General features: G+C 53.5%; 2 long non-coding RNA genes across 2 annotated transcripts; one reads left to right on the plus strand and one right to left on the minus strand.

The window, feature by feature from the left end:
- Positions 1-3,618: 3,618 nt before the first annotated feature.
- Positions 3,619-5,352, minus strand: LOC149119118 (uncharacterized). The gene is made up of 2 exons (XR_016228752.1): positions 4,552-5,352; positions 3,619-3,910 (listed from the first exon to the last, which is right to left on the minus strand). It is a non-coding gene; the product is annotated as an uncharacterized LOC149119118 (long non-coding RNA).
- A 127-nt stretch (positions 5,353-5,479) lies between these two features.
- Positions 5,480-8,112, plus strand: LOC149119119 (uncharacterized). Its single transcript, XR_016228753.1, has 2 exons — positions 5,480-6,064; positions 6,703-8,112. It is a non-coding gene; the product is annotated as an uncharacterized LOC149119119 (long non-coding RNA).
- The last annotated feature ends 13,393 nt before the right edge of the window (positions 8,113-21,505 follow it).

A 21,505-nucleotide genomic window follows, 5' to 3' on the forward strand; every position in this document is an offset into this window, starting at 1 on the left:
GGAATCTGTCAGTCTGCCGCCAAAACCCCACCCCTTAGCTCCCCTGCCTGGCCGTTCTGGACTGGGAACCTGTCAGTCTGCGACCAGAACCCCACCTCCATGGCTTCCCTGACTGCCACTGACAGAACTGAAACCCTGTCAGTCTGCGTCCAGAACCCCGCCTCCTTAGCTCCCCTGCCTTTCCCTGATGGGACCAGGAACCTCTCAGTCTCTGAGCAGAACCCCACTCCATCTGCTCCCCTTCCTGGACATCCTGCACCGGGACCTGTCAGTCTGACTCCAGAACCCAAACTCCTTAGGCTCCCCTGCCTGCCCCTAACAGCACCGGGTCATGTCAGTGTGCGACCAGAGGCTCACCTGTCTGCCCCTGACTCGACCTGGAACCTGTCAGTCTGCGGCAGGAATCCCACGTCCTTAGCTCCCCTGCCTGCCCCGAACAGAACTGGGAACCTGTCAGTCTGTGGCCAGGACCCCACCTCCTTAGGCTCCCCTGCCTGCCCCTGACTGGACCAGGAACCTGTCAGTCTGCAGCCAAAGCCCCACCCAGCTTGGCTCCACTGAGTGCTCTTGACAGGACCGGGAACCTGTCAGTCTGTGGCCAGAACCCCACGTCCTTAGCTGCCCGCCCGCCTTTGATAGATCTGGAACCTGTAGTCTGCAGAAAGAACCCCACCACCCTGCCTCCCTGTCCTACTCCACACGCACATGGAACCTGAAAGTCTGCCGCCAGAACCCCACATCCTTAGCTCCTTTGGCTGCCCCTGATGGGACCAGGAGCCTGTCAGTCTGCATGCAGACTTCATGTCCTTAGCTCCCCTTATTGTCCCTGACTGGACCAGGAACCTGTCAGTGTGCAGCCAAACCCCACATCCTTAGCTCCACTGCCTACCCCTGTTGGAAATGGAACCCGTGAGTCTGTGGCCAGAACCCCACCCACTTTGGCCCCCCTGCCTGCCCTTGACGGGACTGGGAACCTGTCAGTTGCGGCCAGAACCCCATGTCCCTAGCTGCCCTTACTGCCCCTGACTGGACCGGGAACCTGTCAGTGTGCAGCCAGAACCCCACATCCTTAGCTCCACTGCCTGCCTCTGTTGGACCCAGTACCTGTAAGTCTGCGGCTAGAACCCCAGCTCCTGGGCTCATTTCCCGCCCCAGATGGACCCGGAATGTGTCAGTCTGCCACTAGAACCCTAACTTCTTTGCTCCCCTGACTTGCCCCTAACTGGAGCAGGAACCTGTCAGTCTGCAGCCAGAACCCCACCCTCTAGTCTCTGCTGAGTGCTCCTGACAGGACCGGGCACCAGTCAGTCTGCGGCCAAAACTCCACCCCCTTAGCTCCCTTGCCTGACCATACCGGACCAGGAATCTGTCAGTCTGTGGCCAGAACCACACGTAGCTAACTCCCCTTCCTGGCGTCACTGGACCGAAACGTGTCACTCTGAGGCCAGAACCACCCTCCTTGGCTCCCCTGACTGCCACTGATGGGACCGGGAACCCGTCAGTCTGCAGCCAGAACCCCAACATTGAGGCTCCAGTGAGTCCCCCTGATGGGACTGGGATCTTTTCAGTCTGCGGACAGAACTCCACCCCTTGGCTCCCAGGCCTGCCCCTGACTAGACCAGGAACCTGTCAGTCTGTGGCCAGAACCCCACCTCCTTGGCTCCTCTGACTGTCCCTGACTGGACCGGGAACCTGTCAGTCTGTGGCCAGAACCCCACCTCCTTGGCTCCTCTGACTGTCCCTGACTGGACCAGGAACCTGGCAGTCTGTGGCCAGAACTCCACCCCTTAGCTCCCCTGCCTGCCCCTGACTGGACCTGGAATCTGTCAGTCAGTCTGCGGAAGGAACCCCATGTCCTTAGCTCCCTGCCTACTCCTGATGGGACCAGAGACCTGTTGTCATTCTGTGGCCAGAACCCCACCTCCGTAGGCTACGCTGCCCGCCCCTGACTGGACCAGGAACTTGTGAGTCTGCAGCCAGAACCCCACCCCATCAGCACCCCTCCCTACCCTTGATGGACCTGCAACTGTCACCAGTTGCCAGAACCCCGCTTCCTTAGGCTCCCCTGCCTACCTGTGATGGGACTCGGAACCTGTCAGTCTCGACCAGAGCCTAACCTGCGTGGCTCCCCTGACTTTCCCTGAGGGGGCCAGGAACCTGTCACTCTGTAGCCAGAACCCCACCTCATTGGGCTCCCCTGACAGCAACGGGAACCTGTCAGCCTGTGGCCAGATCCCCATGTCCTCAGCTCCCCTGCCTGCCCCTGATAGACCTGAACCTGTCAGTCTGTGGCCAGAACCAACCTCCTTGGCTCCCCTGACTGCCCGCGATGGGACCAGGAACCTGTCATGCTGCTGCCAGAACCTTAGCCAGAACGCCTTAGCTTCCCTGCCTGGCCATATGGACCGGGAACCTGTCCATGTGCGGCCAGAACCCCACATGCTTAGCTCCCCGGCTTGTCCCTGACTAGACAGGGAACTTGTATGTCTGTGGCAGGAACACCATCCTCTTACACTACCCTGCCTGCCCCTGACTGGAACCAGAGCCTGTCATTCTGCGGCCAGAACCCCACCTCCTTGGCTCCCCTGACTGCCTCTTTCTGGCCTGAGAACCTGACAGTCGAGCACTACAACCCCACCTCTTGGATCCCCTGCCGGCCCTTGATGGAACTGGGAACCTGTCAGCCTGGGGCCAGAACCCCACCTCCTTGTCTCCCCTGCCTGCCGCTGATGGGACTGGTAGCTTGCCAGTCTAGGGCCAGAAACGCTGTCTTTGGCTCCCCTGCCTGCCCCTGACAGGACCGGGAACCTGTCAGTCTGCGGCAGGAACCCCAAGTCCTTAGCTCTCCTGCCTGCCCCTGACTGACCCAGAACCTGTCACTCTGCGACAGTTCCTGATCCAGTCAGGGGCACTCAGTGGATCCTAAGGGAGTGGTTTCTCCGCCATATCTGAATGTGAAAGTCCAGCTGGGTGCAGAAACTAGGGAAGAACAGACAGTGCACACATCTGGTCAGATGGCAAGTGTGTGACATTCAAGATGGTTTACAAAGTGGCCCACAACAGGTGATCTCTCCCTACCTCTTCATGTAGCGTGCCTTCAGACACTAACCCCTGGCTCACAACTTGAAGTCTATAAAGGACGGAGACCCTCAGCTATCACTGAGTGGCTCAGAGGACACTGCATGGCTTGTGCTCAATCACTTGTGTCCCTGTTCAAAGCACAGTTTATGAAAATAATCATACAAGCCGGCGCCGCGGCTCACCAGGCTAATCCTCCACCTGCGACGCCAGCACACCGGGTTTTAGTCCCGGTCAGGGCACCGGATTCTGTCCCGGTTGCCCCTCTTCCAGGCCAGCTCTCTGCTGTGGCCCGGGAGTGCAGTGGAGGATGGCCCAAGTGCCTGGGCCCTGCACCACATGGGAGACCAGGAGAAGTACCTGGCCCCTGCCATTGCATCAGCGCGGTGCGCCGGCCGCGGCGGCCATTGGAGGGTGAACCAACGGCAAAGGAAGACCTTTCTCTCTGTCTCTCTCTCACTGTCCAGTCCTGCCAGTCAAAAAAAAAAAAGAGCCTATCAGCAAAAACCAAGACTCGTTCAAGGTGGTGAAGACCGCGCGTACGTTTCCGGAGTCTTATTTCAAGTTTTAATTCTTCTGCCAACACACTCATGGTAATCCCAGGCTAGTTGCTCTCGTTTCTGAATCGACGTGTCACCCACTGCGCCTCCCTCGTCTGGGCACTTCATCACTCACTCACTGAAGTTGCTGTTCAGAGTGTCCGCTGTGTCCTGTTCTCTCCTGCTCTAAAGTCACTGAGGAGACAGTACTGACGACGAAGCTGCAAACCCTTTCAAGAAGTCGTGTCTATACACGACCATGTTTTCAAGGCATTTCCGATGGATCTGACTGCCTGTCAAAAAAAAAATTAAAAAAAAAAAAACTGAGATATTGCGGGTCTTGGTATTAGAAGATGAGCAAACTTTGTAGTTATGAATCTGCCTTGTCCAGCGTGCTCTACACGCCACGTTGATGACCCTCCTCTCCCTGAGAGAAGAGCCAGCCTGAGCCATGGAGTGAGTGGAGCAGAAAACCAGGTTAAAGGATTACACAACGCAGAACCGGTCAAGTCGGTTTTTCCCATCGAGAGACAGAAACTAGAGTGACCTCCCTGGAGCTCTCAAGGTCACGTCTGGGTGCCTGGGCACGAAAAAAGCTAAAAAAATCCAGGTTCTGGAACATTCTAGGACATTCTAGAATGTTCCGGGATCCCTAGAATTTTTCCGAGGTGTTCTGGAATGTACCAGAACATCACCAAGTGAGTCTGGGGGGATTCTGGGATACGGGTCTGAGTAGAAGTTTCCCGGCTGGGTGTGACGGGTGTCCTGGTGCTGGCCTGGCCCTGCGGACATTGACGTGACATCCGGCGCCCACCGGGGCTGCGGAAACTTCCAGCACGTCGGCAGAGGGTCTCAGACCCCCCAGGACGCTCGCTGGGTTCTCTGGAACATACTGGAACATTCTACAACATTCCAAGACCCCAAAGACACTCACCAAGCGGTCCAGGGCATCCTACGAACATTCTAGAAAATTCTACGTCATCCACCAGTATTCCGGAACACTCCAAGACCAGGCGCTCTAGAATATTCTAAGGCCCCGAGGACGTGCGCCGGGCTCTCTAGAACATTCTGGAACATTCCACAGAATTCCTCGCGATTCCAAGGACATTCCCTGGGCATTCTAGAACATTCTGGAATCCTGGAAACACCCACCAGGGGTTCTGGAAAATTCCAAGGCCCAAGAACGCACGACAGACTCTCCCAGAATTCCCTGGGAGCACTGACCGTTCCGGAACGTCCCTGGTGTCCACCAGGATGTTTGCACAACCTTCGGCCCGCCAACTCCTCCCCCAGCCCTGGCAATAAATAGACGCCGGGTCCCCGCCGGCTCAGACGACGACGAAGACGATGGTGATGAAGATGACGGTGACGAAGGCTCTCCTCCTCGCCCTCACGGTGGGCGTGGCCTGTGCGGACATCGACCCCGCCCAGGTATCATTAATTTGCATCATTAGTTCCCAGTATTAATTCTCGTCATGAATTCATATCATTTCTTCACATCATTACTTCGCATCACTAATTCGCATCACTACTTTGCATTGTTTCTTCAGCCGTATCATTAATGCGCGTCATTTCTTCACCTCCCCAGCTCTCCGGGCCCTGGCGCACCTCCGCCATGGCCTCCGACATCCTGGAAATGATCCTGGAGGATGGGCCACTCCGGATGCTGTTCCGCGAGATGGAGTGCAACGAGGACTGCAACGCCCTGAACGTCTTCTTCTATGTCAAGTGAGGGGCGGGGCCAGGGGAGACAAGCCGAGGCCACAGACAGAGAGCCAGGGAGGAGCAATCGAGCCCAGAGAGCGGGGAAGACAGGCGCCGCCAAGCCCAATCGATCCCAGAGAGAGAGAGAGAGAGAGCAGGCCAGGGCGACCAGCCGAGCCCAGAGAGAGAGATAGCAGACAGGAGTAGTTGAGCCCAGAGTCAGAGAGCATGTGGGCTAGAGGGGAGTAATGGAGCTGAGAGTGAGCAGACAGGAGTAGTTGAGCCCAGAGACAAAGAGCAAGCTAGGGGGGACCAGCCGAGCCCAGGGAGAGTGAGCAGACAGGAGTAGTTGAGCCCAGAGTCAGAGAGCATGTGGGCTAGAGGGGAGTAATGGAGCTGAGAGTGAGCAGACAGGACCAGCCGATCCCAGAGTCAAAGAGCAGGCCATGGTGGACCAGCCGAGCCCAGAGAAAGAGTAGACAGGAGCAGTTGAGCCCAGAGTCAGAGAACAGGTGGGCTAGAGGGGAGTAATGGAGCTGAGAGAGAGCAGACAGGACCAGCCGATCCCAGAGTCAAAGAGCAGGCCATGGTGGACCAGGCGAGCCCAGAGGGAGAGCAGACAGGAGCAGTTGAGCCCACAGCGAGTGGCCATGTTCCCGGTCTCTCCTTCAGGAAGAACGAGGTATGCACCCCGCACACGGTTGTGGCCCAGAAGAACGCAGACGGCATCTACACCACTGACTGTGAGTACAGAGCATTTCGGAAAGTTCCAGACAATTCCAGACGACCCCAGGGAATGTCCGGTGTGTTCCAGAATGTTCGAGAATGTTCCCAGAAATGTTCCAGGATGCTGCAAATGTCCCAGGATGCTCCAGTTCCTCAATGTTCTAGAATGTTCCAGAATGCGCTAGAATGTCCCAGCATGCCCCGGCACATCCAGAACACCCACCTCTCTCCCTACAGTCGAGGGCCAGACCTCCTTCCAGTTCCACGTATTGGATCCCGCTAGGCTCTTCGTCTTCATCAATAACATGGGGTCCAGCGGCACCACCAGCCGCCTCAGCTTCCTTGTGGGTGAGCCCCCCTCACACACACATGTACACTGCCGGTGCCCGCTAGGGATACGCACCACGACCCGAGAGTCTGAGCCCGACTGTATACAGGGAAAGGGGGGATACAGTCGGTGCCCACTGGATAAAGCGAGTGTATACAGTCAGTGCCCACTAGACATGGTGGGCATATACAGTCGGTGCCCACTAACGCTAGCATATACAGTTGGCGCTCGCTAGATGGGGTGAGTGTATACAGCCACTAAAGTGAGTGTATGCAGTAGGCTCACACTAAAGCAAGCGTACTCAGTCGGCACCCACTCTTGCCACAGTCAAATTGAAAGTCATAAATGACGACCGGCTGGAGGACTACGCGAGGCTCACGGAGCAGAATGGGATCCCGCGGAAGTACATCCGGCGTGTGGGCGACACAGGTGAGGCTGCGGCAGCTTCCGGGCTGACTTGGCGCTGACTCGGCGCTGACTCGGCTTTCCTCTCTCTCCAACAGACACCTGTCCACCCTGAGGACGCCTCCCTTGGAGAAGGTGCCAGAACGTTCTAGACCATTCCAGAACCGCCCCTCCTGCACAATGATTCCTCCCCTGATCGCCTCACCATCTCCTCCCACCTGCGAACGCGCTAGTATGCTCCGGAACATTCTAGAGCATTCTGGATTGATCCAAGATGGTCTGGATTGTTCCAGAATTTCTAGAAAGCTTCGGAACATTCTAGAATCGGCCGTCCCCAGCTTTCTCTGCTTCCTGTTCATGGAATAAACTCATCCCAGGCACAGTCCCAGTCGTTTATTTTAAACGATTTTTATTGTTCCGTCAAAAGACAGAGCGAGCTGGTGGAGGAACCCAGGGGCTACCTCCGGGTCTCCCTGCACTGTCAGTCACCGTTCACTGACAAGGGGGTGGGCTCTGTCATCTGGTGGCTGTCAATCAGCCCTGAGTGACACTGGGGGGGTTCTCCCCGACTCCACTGGCAGCCAGTCACACTCCACCAGGATCCCAGGGCCACATCCGGGTCCCCATGGCCACATCCGGGTCTCCAGGGCAATATCCGGCTCCCCAGGGCTCCACTCATGTCCGCAGTGACACATCCAGGTCCCCAGGGGCACATCCTGGTCCCCAGGGCCACATCCGGGTCTAAGTGCTCCATCCGGGTCTCTGGGCTCCATCTGGGTCCCTAAGGGCTCCATCCGGGTCTCTGGGCTCCATCCGGGACTCCTGGCTCCATCCGAGTCTCTGGGCTCCATACAGGTCTCTGGGCTCCATCGGGGTCTCTGGTCTCCATCTGTATCTCTGGGCTCCATCTGGGTCCCTAAGGAAACATCCTGGTCCCTAAGGCTCCATCCGGGTCTCTGTGCTCCTTCAGGGTCACTAAGGCTACATCCGGGTCCTTAAGGTTTCTTCCGAGTCCTTAAGGCTCCATCCAGGTCTCTGGGCTCCATCCAGGTCTCTGGACCACATCCGGGTCTCTGGGCTCCATCCGGGTTTCGGGGCTCCAACAGTGTCCCTTAGGCTGCATCCAGTCTCTGGGCTCCATCCGAGTCTCTGGGCTCCACCCCGATCTTCAGGGCCACATCCAGGTCCCCAGGGCCATATCCGGGTCTCCAGGGCCACATCCGGTTCCCCAGGGCTCCATCCGGGTCTCCAGGGCCACACCAGGGTCTCCAGGGCCACACCAGGGTCTCCAGGGCCACATCCGGATCTCCAGGGCTCCCTCCAGGGCCATATCTGGGTCCCAGGGCTCCACCCAGGGTCTCTGGGCTCTCTCCAGGTCTCTGAGCTACATCCGGGTCCCTAAGGCTCCATCCTGGTCTCTGGGCTCCATCCTGGTCTCGGGGCTCTGCCCAAGTCTCTGGGCTCCATTCGGGTCCCTAAGGCTCCATCCGCATCCCTAAGGCTCCATGCGGGTCTTTGGGCTCCATCCAGGTCCCTAAGGATCCAACCGGGACTCCTGGCTCCATCTGAGTCTCTGGGCTCCATCCTGGTCTCGGGGCTCTGCCCGAGTCTCTGGGCTCCATCTGGGTCCCTAAGGCTCCATCCGCATCCCTAAGGCTCCATGCGGGTCTCTGGGCTCCATCCAGGTCCTTAAGGCTCCATCTGAGTCTCTGGGCTCCATTAGAGTCTCTGGGCTCCATCCGGGTCTTTGGGCTCCATCCAGGTCCCTAAGGATCGATCCGGGACTCCTGGCTCCATCCGAGTCTCTGGGCTCCATACAGGTCTCTGGGCTCCATCCAGGTCTCTGGGCTCCATCCATATCTCTGGGCTCCATCTGGGTCCCTAAGGATCCATCTGGGACTCCTGGCTCCATCCGAGTCTCTGGGCTCCATCCAATTCCCTAAGACTCCATCCAAGTCCCTAAGGATCCATCCGGGTCTCTGGGCTCCAACCAGGTCTCTGGGCTCCATCCAAGTCTCTGGGCTCCATCCGGGTTCCTAAGGCTCCATCCGGGTCCCTAAGGCTCCATCCAGTTCCCTAAGGCTCTTCCGAGACTCTGGGCTCCATCTGGGTCCATAAGGCTCCATCCGGGTCCATAAGGCTCCATCCGGGTCTTTGGGCTCCATCCATATCTCTGAGCTCCATCTGGGTCCCTAGGGCTCCATCCTGGTCTCTGGGCTCCATCCTGGTCTCTGGGCTCCATCCAGGTCCCTAAGGATCGATCCGGGACTCCTGGCTCCATCCGAGTCTCTGGGCTCCATACAGGTCTCTGGGCTCCATCCAGGTCTCTGGGCTCCATCCATATCTCTGGGCTCCATCTGGGTCCCTAAGGATCCATCTGGGACTCCTGGCTCCATCCGAGTCTCTGGGCTCCATCCAATTCCCTAAGACTCCATCCAAGTCCCTAAGGATCCATCCGGGTCTCTGGGCTCCAACCAGGTCTCTGGGCTCCATCCAAGTCTCTGGGCTCCATCCGGGTTCCTAAGGCTCCATCCGGGTCCCTAAGGCTCCATCCAGTTCCCTAAGGCTCTTCCGAGACTCTGGGCTCCATCTGGGTCCATAAGGCTCCATCCGGGTCCATAAGGCTCCATCCGGGTCTTTGGGCTCCATCCATATCTCTGAGCTCCATCTGGGTCCCTAGGGCTCCATCCTGGTCTCTGGGCTCCATCCTGGTCTCTGGGCTCCATCCGGGTCCCTAAGGCTCCATCCGGATCTCTGGGCTCCATCTGGGTCTCTGGGCTCCACCTGGGTCTCTGGGCTCCATCTGGGTTCCTATGGCTCCATCCGGATCTCTGGGCTCCATCCGGGTCCCTAAGACTCCATCGGGGTCCCTAAGGCTCCATCCGGGTCTCTGGGCTCCATCCGAGTCCTTAAGGCTCTATCCGGTCTCTTGGCTCAATCCGAGTCTCTGGGCTCCATCCGGGTCTCTGAGCTCCATCCGGGTCTGCAGGGCCACATCGGGTCTCCCAGGGCTCCACATACGGGACCCAGGGCCACATCCGGTTCCCCAAGGGACATATCGGGGTCCCCAGGGCCACATCCAGGTGTCTCGGGCCATTACCGGTTCTCCAGGGCCACATCCGGGTCTAGGGCCACATCCAGGTCTCCAGGGCTCCATCCAGGTCTCCAGGAACATCTGGGTCTCCAGGGCCACATCAGCATGATCAGGGCCACATCCGGGTCTCTAGGGCTCTCTCCAGGGCCACATCCAGGTCTCCATCACTACATCCGGCTCTCTATGGCGCCATCCAGGTCTCCAGGGTCACATCCGGATCTCCAGGGCCACATACGGGCTCCCAGGGCCACATCCGGGTCCTTAGAGTCACATGGGGGTCTCCAGGGCCACACCCGGGTCTCTAGGGCCACATCTGGGTCTCCCAGGGCTCCATCCGGGTCCCCCAGGTCCACATCCGGGTTGCCAAGGCCACATCAGGGTCTCCCAGGGCTCCATCCAGGTCCACATCAGGTCCCCAGGGCCACATCCAGTTCTCCCAGGGCCACATTCGGGTCCCCACGTCCACACCCGGGTCCCAGGGCCACATCCAGGTCCCTAGGGCCATATCCGGGTCTCCAGGGCTCCATCCAGGTCTCTAAGGCTTTATCCAAGTCTCTGGGTTCCATCAGAGTCTCTGGGCTCCATCCGTATCTCTGAGCTCCATCCAGGTTCCTAAGACTCCATCCGGGTCTCTGGGATCCATCCGAGCCCCTAATGCTCTATCTCACTCTCTGGGCTCCATCCAAGTCTCTGGGCTCCATCCGGATTCCTAAGGCTCCATCAGGTCTCTGAGCTCCATCTGGGTCCCTAAGGCTCCATCCGGATATCTGGGCTCTATCAGGTCTCTGGGCTCCATCCGGGTTCCTAAGGCTCCATCCAAGTCTCTGGGCTCCATCCAGGTCCCTAAGACTCCATCAAGGTCCCTAAGGCTCCATCCGGGTCTCTGGGCTCCATCCGGGTCTCTGGGCTCCATCCGGGTCCCTAATGCTCCATCGGGGTCCCTAAGGCTCCATCCGGGTCTCTGGGTTCCATCCGAGTCCCTAAGATTCCATCCGGGTCCCTAAGGCTACATCCGGGTCTCTAGGGCCATATCCGAGTCTCCAGGGCCACATCCATTATCTCCAGGGCTCCCTCCAGGGCCACATCTGGGTTCCAGGGCTCCACCCGGGTCTCCAGGGCCACATTCGGTTCCTCAGGGCCACATAGGGGTCTCCAGGGCCACATCCGGGTCTCCAGGGCTCCCTCCAGGGCCACATTCGGGTTTCAAGGGCTCTATCCGGGTCTCTAGGGCTCCACCCCTGTCTCCAGGGCAACATTCGTGTCTCCACACCACATCCGGATCCTCAGGGCCACATTCAGGTGTCCAGGGCTACATTCAGGTCTCTAGGGCTACATCAGGATCTCTAGGGTCACATCTGGGTCTCCAGGCCCACATTGGGGTCTCCAGGGCTCCATCCGGGTCCAGGGCCACATCCAGGTCTCCAGGGCCACATCCGGGTCTCCAGGGCTCCCTCCAAGGCTACATCTGGGTCCCAGGGCTCCACCCGGGTCCCAAGGGCCACATCTGGGTCCCCAGGGCCACCAACAGGTCTCCGGGCTACATCGGGTTCTCTGGGCTCCATCCGGGTCACTGGGCTCCATCCGGGTCTCTGGGCAACATCTGGGTGTCTGGGCTCTCTCTGAGTCTCTGGGCTCTCTCCAGGTCTCTGAGCTACATCCGTGTCCATAAGGCTCCATCCGAGTCTGGGCTCCAACCGAGTCTCTGGGCACCAGCAAGGTCCCTAGGATCCATCCGGGTTCCTAAGGCTCCATCCGGGTCCCTAAGGTTCCATTCGGGTCCCTAAAGCTCCATCCGAGTCTCTGGGCTCCATTAGGGTCTGTGGGATCCATCCGGGACCCTAAGACTCCATCCGGGTTTCTGGGCTCCATCCAGGTCCCTAAGGCTCCATCCAGGTCCCTAAGGCTCCATACGCGTCCCTAAGGCTCCATCCGGGTCTCTGGGCTCAATCCGGGTCGCTAAGGATCCATTCCGGTCTCTGTGCTCCACCCGGGTCTCCAGGGCAACATCCGGATCACTGCGCTCCATCTGGGTCTCTGGGCTCCATTAGAGTCTCTGGGCTCCATCCAGGTCTCTGGGCCCCATCCGAGTCTCTGGGCTCTATCCGGGTCTCTGGGCCACATCAGGCTCTCTGAGCTCCATCCGGGTCACTGGGCTCCATCCGGGTCTCTGGGCCACATCAGGGTCATTGGCTCCATCCGGGTCTCTGGGCCACATCGGGCTCTCTGAGCTCCATTCGAGTCTCTGGGCTCTCTCCAGGTCTCTGAGCTACATCCGGGTCCCTAAGGCTCCATCCTCTTCTCTGGGCTCCATCCTAGTCTCAGGGCTCCATCCGAGTCTCTGGGCTCCATCCGAGTCTCTGGGCTCCATCCGGGTCCCTAAGGCTCCATTCCGGTCTCTGGGCTCCATCCGAGTCTCTGGGCTCCACCAGGGTCTCCGGGCCACATCCGAGTCCCCATTGCCACATCCGGGTCCACAGGGCCACCTCCAGGTCTCTGGATTCCATCGGGTTCTCTGGGCTTCATCCGAGTCTCTGTGCTGCATCCGGGTCTCTTGGCTCATTCCGGGTACCTAAGGCTCCATCCGAGTCTCTGAACTCCATCCGGGTCCCTAAGACTCCATCCGAGTTCCTAAGGCTCTATCTGGGTTCCTAAGGCTCCATCCGAGTCTATGGATTCCCTCCGGCTTACACAGAGCCGGGCGGGGATACTACACCTTCCCGAAGCCTCAGCGGCGGCGGCGACGCTCTACGTGTGGGCTGTACTGGCCTGAGTGACAGGTAGCCGACCCAATGGCTTCCCCGGTCTCAGACTCCGGACCGCTCAGACCTGGGGTGGGTGTGTGCTTCCTGTTTCGGAGGCGTCTGCTCGGGGCGGAAATGGTGTGGAAAGGAACCGTGTTTCAACCCAGCTGTCTTCTTTCTCTTCTTTGAAAAAAAGCTCTGAGGCCTAATTTTCCTGACCTAAATGATCATTTTTCGTCTGTCACCTGTGGGCCATATTTCCTGGTTTCACATTGCCCAGCCACCCTCTGCTTGGACAGGGTGGACCGGGGAGACTACAACTCCCCAAAGCCTCAGCGGCAGGGCGCTCTGCGGCTGGGCTCGTCTGAGTGACAGGTCGGGCAGCCATTGGCTTCACGCGGTCTCAGACTCCGTTGCCAATCAGATGCTGAGTGGTTGTGTCGCCCTGTTTCTGCGGCTCGGGGCGGAAATGGTGTGGAAAGGAACCGCCTCGAGCCACGCCCCTCGCGGCTCCTGACTGGACGCGGGAAGTGACGTCTGCGCGCACCACGCGGCAGTCCAGCTCGGACCCGACCGGGCAGCTTCGGGTCTGGGTCCCGCACGTCCCTGGCAGCCCCTGAGCGGGCGCGTACCCGCCTGTCCGTCCGCCAGAACCTCGCCCTGTAGCTTGGCCCTGCCTGCCCTTGTCTGGGAGGAGGAACGCGCAGTAGGAGCCCAGAGCCTGTCTTCTGCCACGCTGCCTGCCCGCGCCCAGCACGGGCGGGACAGGCCGCACTGTTCCTCCTCATCCAGCAGAGCCACTCAGGGCCGGGCAGAGGGCGAGGTTCTGAACCTAGACCTGCGCCTCACTCGTCCAGGGAGGCCAGGCAGCCACCGGCGAGGAAGGAGGTGGCGTTCTGAGCGCGCACTGGAAAAAGTCATTAGCGGCAGTGCAGAGGGCGGGAGGAGGCGCCCTCCGGCAGCTTCCGGGTCGCGTTAGGGGCAGCAGGAGCGCTAAGGGGGTGGGGTGCTGGCGGGAGACTGACAGCTTCCCGGTCCAGTCAGGGGCAGAAGGAGCGCCAAGGGGGTGGGGTGCTGGCGGGAGACTGACAGGATCCCGGTCCAGTAAGGGGCAGGCAGCACCGCCAAGGGGGTGGGGTTTAGGCGGGAGACTGACAGGTTCCCCGTCCAGTCTGGGGCAGGCAGGGGAATGCTAAAGGGGTGGGGTGCTGGCGGCAGACTGACAGGATCCCGGTCCAGTCAGGGGCAGGCAACATGGTCTTGAACCCAGCTCACTTCTCTCTTTTCTTAGTTTGAAGGCAGAGTGGACAGTGAGAGAGAGACAGAGAGAAAGGTCTTCCTTTGCCGTTGGTTCACCCTCCCATGGCTGCTGCGGCCGGCGCACCGCGCTGATCCGATGGCAGGAGCCAGGTACTTTTCCTGGTCTCCCATGGGGTGCAGGGCCCAAGCACCTGGGCCATCCTCCACTGCACTCCCTGGCCACAGCAGAGAGCTGGCCTGGAAGAGGGGCAACCGGGACAGAATCCGGCGCCCCCACCGGGACTAGAACCCGGTGTGCCGGCGCCGCAAGGTGGAGGATTAGCCTATTGAGCCACGGCGCCGGCTCGATCAAGGAGCTTTTTTTAAAAGAAAAGAGAGGAGAGAGCTGTGTGAAATGCGGTTCAGCACCACTTCCGCCCCGAGCCGCTGAAACAGGAAGCACACGCCCGCCCAGCCTCTGATTGGTCCCCGAGTCTGAGACCGGAGAAGCCATAGGCTGTGCTACCTGTCACTCGTACGAGCCCAGCCCAGTCGTAGAGCGCCGCATCCGCCGCCGCTAGGGCTCCTGGCAGCTGTAGTTCAGGGCTGCGTTCAGACAAGGCAAGTGTGCCTGCACAATTTGAAATCAGGAAAGATGGCCCAAAAATGATAAAAGAAAAATGATAACTTAGGTCCGGAAAATTAGATCATAGAGCTTTTATTTTCAAGAAAAGAGAGAAGTGAGTTGGGTTGAACGTGGTTTGTTTCAAGACCACGTCCGTCGGGAGCCGCAGAAACAGGAAGCCCGCAACCACCCAGCATCTGATTGGCCCCCGGGTCTGAGACGCGTGAAGCCATTGGCTTGCGGACCTGTCACTCAGGCGAGTCCAGCCCAGACGCAAAGCGACGCTCTCGCTGAGCCGTTTGGGAGTTGTGGTCTCCCCGCTCCGCCCAGTTCAAGCCTAGCGTGGCTGGGCAATGTGAAACCAGGAAATATGGCCCACAGATGATAACAGAAAAATGATAGCTCAGGTCAGGAAAATTAGGCCTCACAGCTTTTTTTTTTTTTTTGAAAGAAAAGAAAGCTTTCTCAGCTCTTACATATAGAATTTCCGCCCCGAGCAGACGCCTCCGAAACAGGAAGCACACACCCACCCCGCGTCTGAGCGGTCCGGAGTCTGAGACCGGGGAAGCCATTGGGTCGGCTACCTGTCACTCAGGCCAGTACAGCCCACACGTAGAGCGTCGCCGCCGCCGCTGAGGCTTCGGGGAGTTGTAGTCTCCCCGCCCCGCTCTGTGCAAGCCGAGCGTGGCTGGACAATGTGAGACCAGGGAATATGGCCCACAGATGATAAAAGAAAAATGATAACTTAGGTCAGGAAAATTAGATCATAGAGCTTTTATTTTCAAGAAAAGAGAGAAGGCCAGCGCCGCGGCTCACTAGGCTAATCCTCCAGCTAGCGGCGCCGGCACACCGGGTTCTAGTCCCGGTCGGGGCGCCGGATTCTGTCCCGGTTGCCCCTCTTCCAGGCCAGCTCTCTGCTGTGGCCAGGGAGTGCAGTGGAGGATGGCCCAAGTGTTGGGCCCTGCACCCCATGGGAGACCAGGGAAAGTACCTGGCTCCTGCCATCGGATCAGCCGCACCGACCGCAGCGGCCATTGGAGGGTGAACCAACGGCAAAAGGAAGACCTTTCTCTGTCTCTCTCTCTCACTGTCCACGCTGCCTGTCAAAAAAATAAAAGGCGGCGCTGCGGCTCACTAGGCTAATCCTCCGCCTAGCGGCGCCGGCACGCCGGGTTCTAGTCCCGGTGGGGGCGCCGGATTCTGTCCCGGTTGCCCCTCTTCCAGGCCAGCTCTCTGCTGTGGCCCGGGAGTGCAGTGAAGGATGGCCCAGGTGCTTGGCCCTGCACCCCATGGGAGACCAGGAGAAGTACCTGGCTCCTGCCATCGCATCAGCGCGGTGCGCTGGCCGCTTTGGCCACTGGAGGGTGAACCAACGGAAAAGACCTTTCTCTCTGTGTCTCTCTCATGGTCTATAACTCTGCCTCTCAGATAAATGTAATCTTTTTTTTTAAAGATTTATGTATTTGAAAGGGTTACACAGAAGTTTTTATTCACAAGAAGCTATGAGCTAATGTATAATCTTTAAGTTTTTTTTTGTTTTTTGTTTTTTGGTTTTTTTTGAAGGCAGAGTGGACAGTGAGAGAGAGACAGAGAGAAAGGTCTTCCTTTGCCGTTGGTTCACCCTCCAATGGCTGCTGCGGCCAGCGCACCGCGTTCATCCGAAGCCAGGAGCCAGGTGCTTCTCCTGGTCTCCCATGGGGTGCAGGGCCCAAGCACTTGGGCCATCCTCCACTGCACTTCCTGGCCACAGCAGAGAGCTGGCCTGGAAGAGGGGCAACCGGGACAGAATCCGGTGCTCAAATGGGATGTTAGCATTGTAGGCCAGGGTGTTAAACCACTGCACCACAGCGCTGGCCCCATAAATAAAATCTTTAAAAAAAATGCACATTGGACAGTTAACTCAGAAATCAGGAAAAGTGACCAGCTAACATGTGAAAACTTCACAATTTAGGTTTTCAAATTAATGAAAATATAATTATAAATTCATCAATATTGTGTCATAGAGTTCTGAAATTTTACTCTTGTGAGGATTTTGTAATCTGTTTCCCTTCTATTTGTTTATTGATTATTTCTAGAAGATTGCTGTGTGCTATCATTCATATTTTTATTTTTTCTTTATTTTAAAATTATTGTTTTAATTGCCCATATTTTTGTGGTATAGTATGGTAATAGATTCATATATACAAATGTGCAATAATTAAATCAGGCTCAGATTTTTTTAAAGAATGGCTTTTTTTTTGAGAAAAAGAGAAAGAGCTACCATTTGTTGTTGCACTCATGTTCTTAAAGATTTCTTTGAAACACAGAGAGAAAGAGAGAGGGTGACATGGAGAACGACATCTTCCACCACCACTTCTTTCAACAAGTGGTTATAACAGCCAGGGCTTGGGTAGGTGGAAGCCTGCAGCCAAGAACACCATTTAGCTCTCCTGTGTGGTCATCAGGTACATTAACAGGAAGCTGCATCAGAACTGGAGCGGTGATGACTTTGGCATGTGATATAGGCAACCCAGCCCACTGTATCAGATTGCTTATTCCTAGGCTTGTTTCTACTGAAATTGGGCCCGATGTTGTTGGTTGAGAGAAGCAGTAGAAAATGACTCAGCCTAGAGTTTTTTGTGGCCCTTGGGGAAATAAAGCAACAAAAGGGCAATCTCTCTGTATTTCTGTCTGGCTCTGTTTCTCTCTGTCTCTGTAAGTCTGACTTTTCAATAAATAAATCTTGAAAAAAATCACTGAGATTTTTATGAGAACAAAGAACATTTTTTGCAACTCTTTTATTCTCCTCAGAGTATGCACAAGTAATCAAAATGCTGGGAAATGGACGATTAGAAGCAATGTGCTTTGATGGTGTAAAGCGATTATGCCATATTAGAGGAAAATTGAGAAAGAAGGTAGGTGTATAGATTTCTTTTATTATAAAATTTGCTGCAAAGAATTACTTTACTTCAGGTATACAACTGTTTGCCAAGCAGTTCAATTTTGTAAATTGCCAAAGACTTAAAACGAAACAGTTATTTATTTGAGAACACAAATTAAACTTCTCAAAAGATTCTATTTGTATAAAGAATTATATATTGTAGCTGTAAATGTTTACTGGATAGTTAATATAGAAATGATAAATGATTTCTACAGTACTACATTCAACTAAATGTTAATGTGAAAAAAACAATTTTTTGGTTTTAAAAGTGACAAAAGAGATGGGTAATTCATTCAGTTTATGTGTTACATTTTAGTTAAATAGAACTGCAAATGGTATGAGAAATTTGAATGTGAAGTCCTATAGATTCCTTTTGAAATGTATACATTGTTTAATGATAGTATCCATTTCACTTGAACACTTTTGAAGAGACTTCCTATGTGTGGATTTCATATTTTGGGTACCAGAATTTCTTTTTTAATTTCTTTCTGAACTGTTGGAAAACCCTTTGTAGTATGTGTTTTGTGGAAAGATTCATTTAACATTAAAATCATCTTCAAATGAAAATAATATGCTGTAAAATCTGTTTCATAGGTTTGGATAAATACCTCAGACATTATTTTGATTGGTCTCCGAGAGTATCAGGTAAAAACTAAGTTTAAATTTATGTTGCAGCCTCCATAGCAAGTCATTAATTGTTAGGAAACACAGAATTAACATTGTTGGGCAATTCTAGGCCAGTGTGTTTTTAACCATTCTGCTGTTTGCATTTTGTTTAACACTATAGTGTTTTTACTACAATTTATTAATCGTGTATTTGTTTTTATTTTTTGTAAGAAGACTTGGTCAATACAGTTTCTATTTATATATGTATTTATTTTAAATATTTATTTATTTATTTGAAAGGCAGAGTTACAGAGAGCCCGAGACAGAAGCAGTGAGTGAGAAAGAAAGGCCTTTATTTGAAAGATTTACAGAGAGAAGCAGAGAAAGAGACATCTTCCATCCGTTGGTTCACTGTCCAGTTGGCTGCAACAGCCAGAGCTCCACGATCCAGGAGCCAGGTGCAGCTCTGGCTGTTGCAGCCAACTGGAGAGTGAACCAACGTTGGAAGACGTCTCTGTCTCCTCCTCTTTCTCTGTATATCTGTCTTTCAAATAAATAAAATAAATCTTTAAAAAAAAGAAAAAAACTTCGCAGAATGCACAGAGCAGTCAAAGCTGGAATAAGCCAAAGCCAGGAACCTGAAACTCAATCTAGTTTTCCTATAGGATTTGAGGGTTGTCCCAGCCTCTTTAGTTTTCCAAAAACCTGTTCTTAAGTCATAATTTGTTGTTTTTCAAAACTGAATATTTTGTATGTCATTATGATGTTTTGTTACTACTGCTTGTTTTTAGTGATTTATGAAAAATAGAAGATTGTTTCCCTGTCCTACTTTATTCAGATGAAATTACAGATGTCCTATATTTTTAATTATTTAAAATTATATATTTTTTTCTATTTGTTTTAGAATTTTTTACTAGAGTACGGGTGGGTAAAGGAAGAAAAGCAGTGCAGTGTTATGAGTTTTACAAGTTTGTTTATTTCTAAGGATAACAAAGCAGACGTAATTTTAAAATACAATGCAGATGAAGCTAGAAGTCTGAAGGCATATGGCGAGCTTCCTGAACATGGTAATGTCTATTATTATTAATCTACTCTGTCATAGATATTTTCTTTTTTTTCTTTTTTTTATTTTTATTTTATTTTATTTATTTATTTATTTATTTATTTATTTATTTATTTATTTATTTATTTATTTATTTTGGCAGGCAGAGTGGACAGTGAGAGAGAGACAGAGAGAAAGGTCTTCCTTTGCCGTTGGTTCACCCTCCAATGGCCGCCGCGGCCGGCGCACCGCGCTGATCTGATGGCAGGAGCCAGGAGCCAGGTGCTTTTCCTGGTCTCCCATGGGGTGCAGGGCCCAAGCACCTGGGCCATCCTCCACTGCACTCCCTGGCCACAGCAGAGAGCTGGCCTGGAAGAGGGGCAACCGGGACAGAATCCGGCGCCCGGACCGGGACTAGAACCCGGTGTGCCGGCGCCGCAAGGCGGAGGATTAGTCTACTGAGCCGCGGTGCCGGCTATGTCATAGATATTTTCATTCTTTGTGTTTAGTTGAAGGAATTTTCATGGAGTTGTCTGTGACATTAAATATATACACTTTCTGGTGAGTTTGTAAGTTTGCAAAACTTTGAAACCTGGATTTGTATAAACGTCTGTCAAAGTAACACATTATTAGCATTTTTCCATTTAACATTTCTCAGCCGACTCATAGTTTTCATTTTCTTAAAAAGATTTTATTTATTTATCTGAGAGGTAGAGTTGCAGACAGTGAGAGGGAGAGACACAGAGAAAGATCTGAAAATCAATTGAAATTCTTTGCATTTGAGGAAGTGCCGATGTCTGTGAATTAGTCTAGCACCTCCTTTTCTCTTTTATTATGTATTTATTTTAAAAAGATTTATTTATTTATTTAAAAGACAAAATTACAGAGAGACATAGAGATGAGACAGAGAGAGAGAGGTCCTCCACCCACTGGTTCACTCTCCAATTGGCCGCAATGGCCAGAGCTGTGCTGATCTGAAGCCAGGAGCCAGGAGCTTCCTCTGGGTCTCCCATGTGGGTGCAGGGGCCCAAGGACTTGAGCCATCTCCAACTGCTTTCCCAGGCCAGAGCAGAGAGCTAGATCAGAAATGAAGTAGCCAGGACTCGAACTGGTGCCCATATGGGATGGTGTCGCTGCAGGCAGATGCTTAGCCCAGTATGCCACAGCACAAGCTGTGCGTCACTGTTATTTCTTAAATGATAAACATGATTTGACTAAATCTTGCTCTGGTTTGCTAAGTTTCTCCAGTAGTTGTAGAACTAGTTGTTTTAATCTCATGATGTTTTATACTTCATGTGACTACATGTTGTTTAGTCATACTCATTTGATGTTTTTAAAATTGTTAAATTTTTAAAATGTTATTAAAATTATGTTGCACTGAACAAAAGTGCAGCACATATATTCTCTGTTGTAATGACTTAGGAATAGATGAATTTCTGGGGGATTTTGTTGTTAGATTGCTTTATATAGCTTCATAAAGCAATATATTTTGCTCCTAATAGCAGAACTTTGGTTGAATGGAAGGTTGGCCTATAATAAGACTCTTGCGGTTACTCATTTTAATAACATTTTAATTGTGTAATGAATGTTTTTTATGCATTTATTATTTATTTAGCTAAAATCAATGAAACCGATACATTTGGTCCTGGAGATGATGATGAAATCCAGTTTGATGATATTGGAGATGATGATGAAGACATTGATGATGTAAGTACATGACCCTAAAGGTTGAGGGGGTGTGTTTGCTAATAATGTTTAGTGCTTAATGCATAATGGAAATGCTGTGAATTTGAATATATTATTAGAAACAATCTAGCCAATCTAGGTGTTTATACTTGGACAAGCACTTTCTGAAAAGTAATTATTAACTTTCCCAGTGGATATTGCATGGTTACAGTTTGTATAAGCAGAGTATCTAAATAGATATTTCTGTTAAATAAAATAGTAGAAGATTTTTGTTTGAACTAACTTAGTGATATACTGAAGTTGCTGCATTTTTTTAAAGGTTTATTTGAGATGCAGAGTTACAGAGAGGTATGAGAGAGAGAGACAGAGGTCTTCCATCTTCTGGTTCACTCCCCAAATGTCTGCAATGGCTGCATCTGTGCTGAGCTGAAGCCAGGAGCCAGGAGCTTTTTCCATGTGGTGCAGGGGCTAATTTACTTATTTTGAAAGAGATGTGAAGAGAGACAGAGAGAGACAGGATCTTCCATTTGCAGATAGCTGCAGCAGCCAGTGCTGGTCTAGGTAGCTTCATTTGGATCTCCCATATGGGTGGCAGGGCCTTCTGCTTGGGCCATCTTTAGCTGGATTTCACAGGCCATTAGCAGGTAGCTGGATCAGATACGGAGCAGCATGGATACTGCTCTTCAAGGCAGAAGCTTAGCCCACTATTCCACAGTGTGCTGGCCCTACTGCAAACTCTTAAAGCCTGATTGTGGAGACAGATATTATGGAG

Source organism: Oryctolagus cuniculus, chromosome Y (assembly GCF_051225735.1).
Source record: "Oryctolagus cuniculus isolate XC-2025 breed Fujian yellow rabbit chromosome Y, ASM5122573v1, whole genome shotgun sequence".
NCBI classification, from domain to species: Eukaryota; Metazoa; Chordata; class Mammalia; order Lagomorpha; family Leporidae; genus Oryctolagus; species Oryctolagus cuniculus.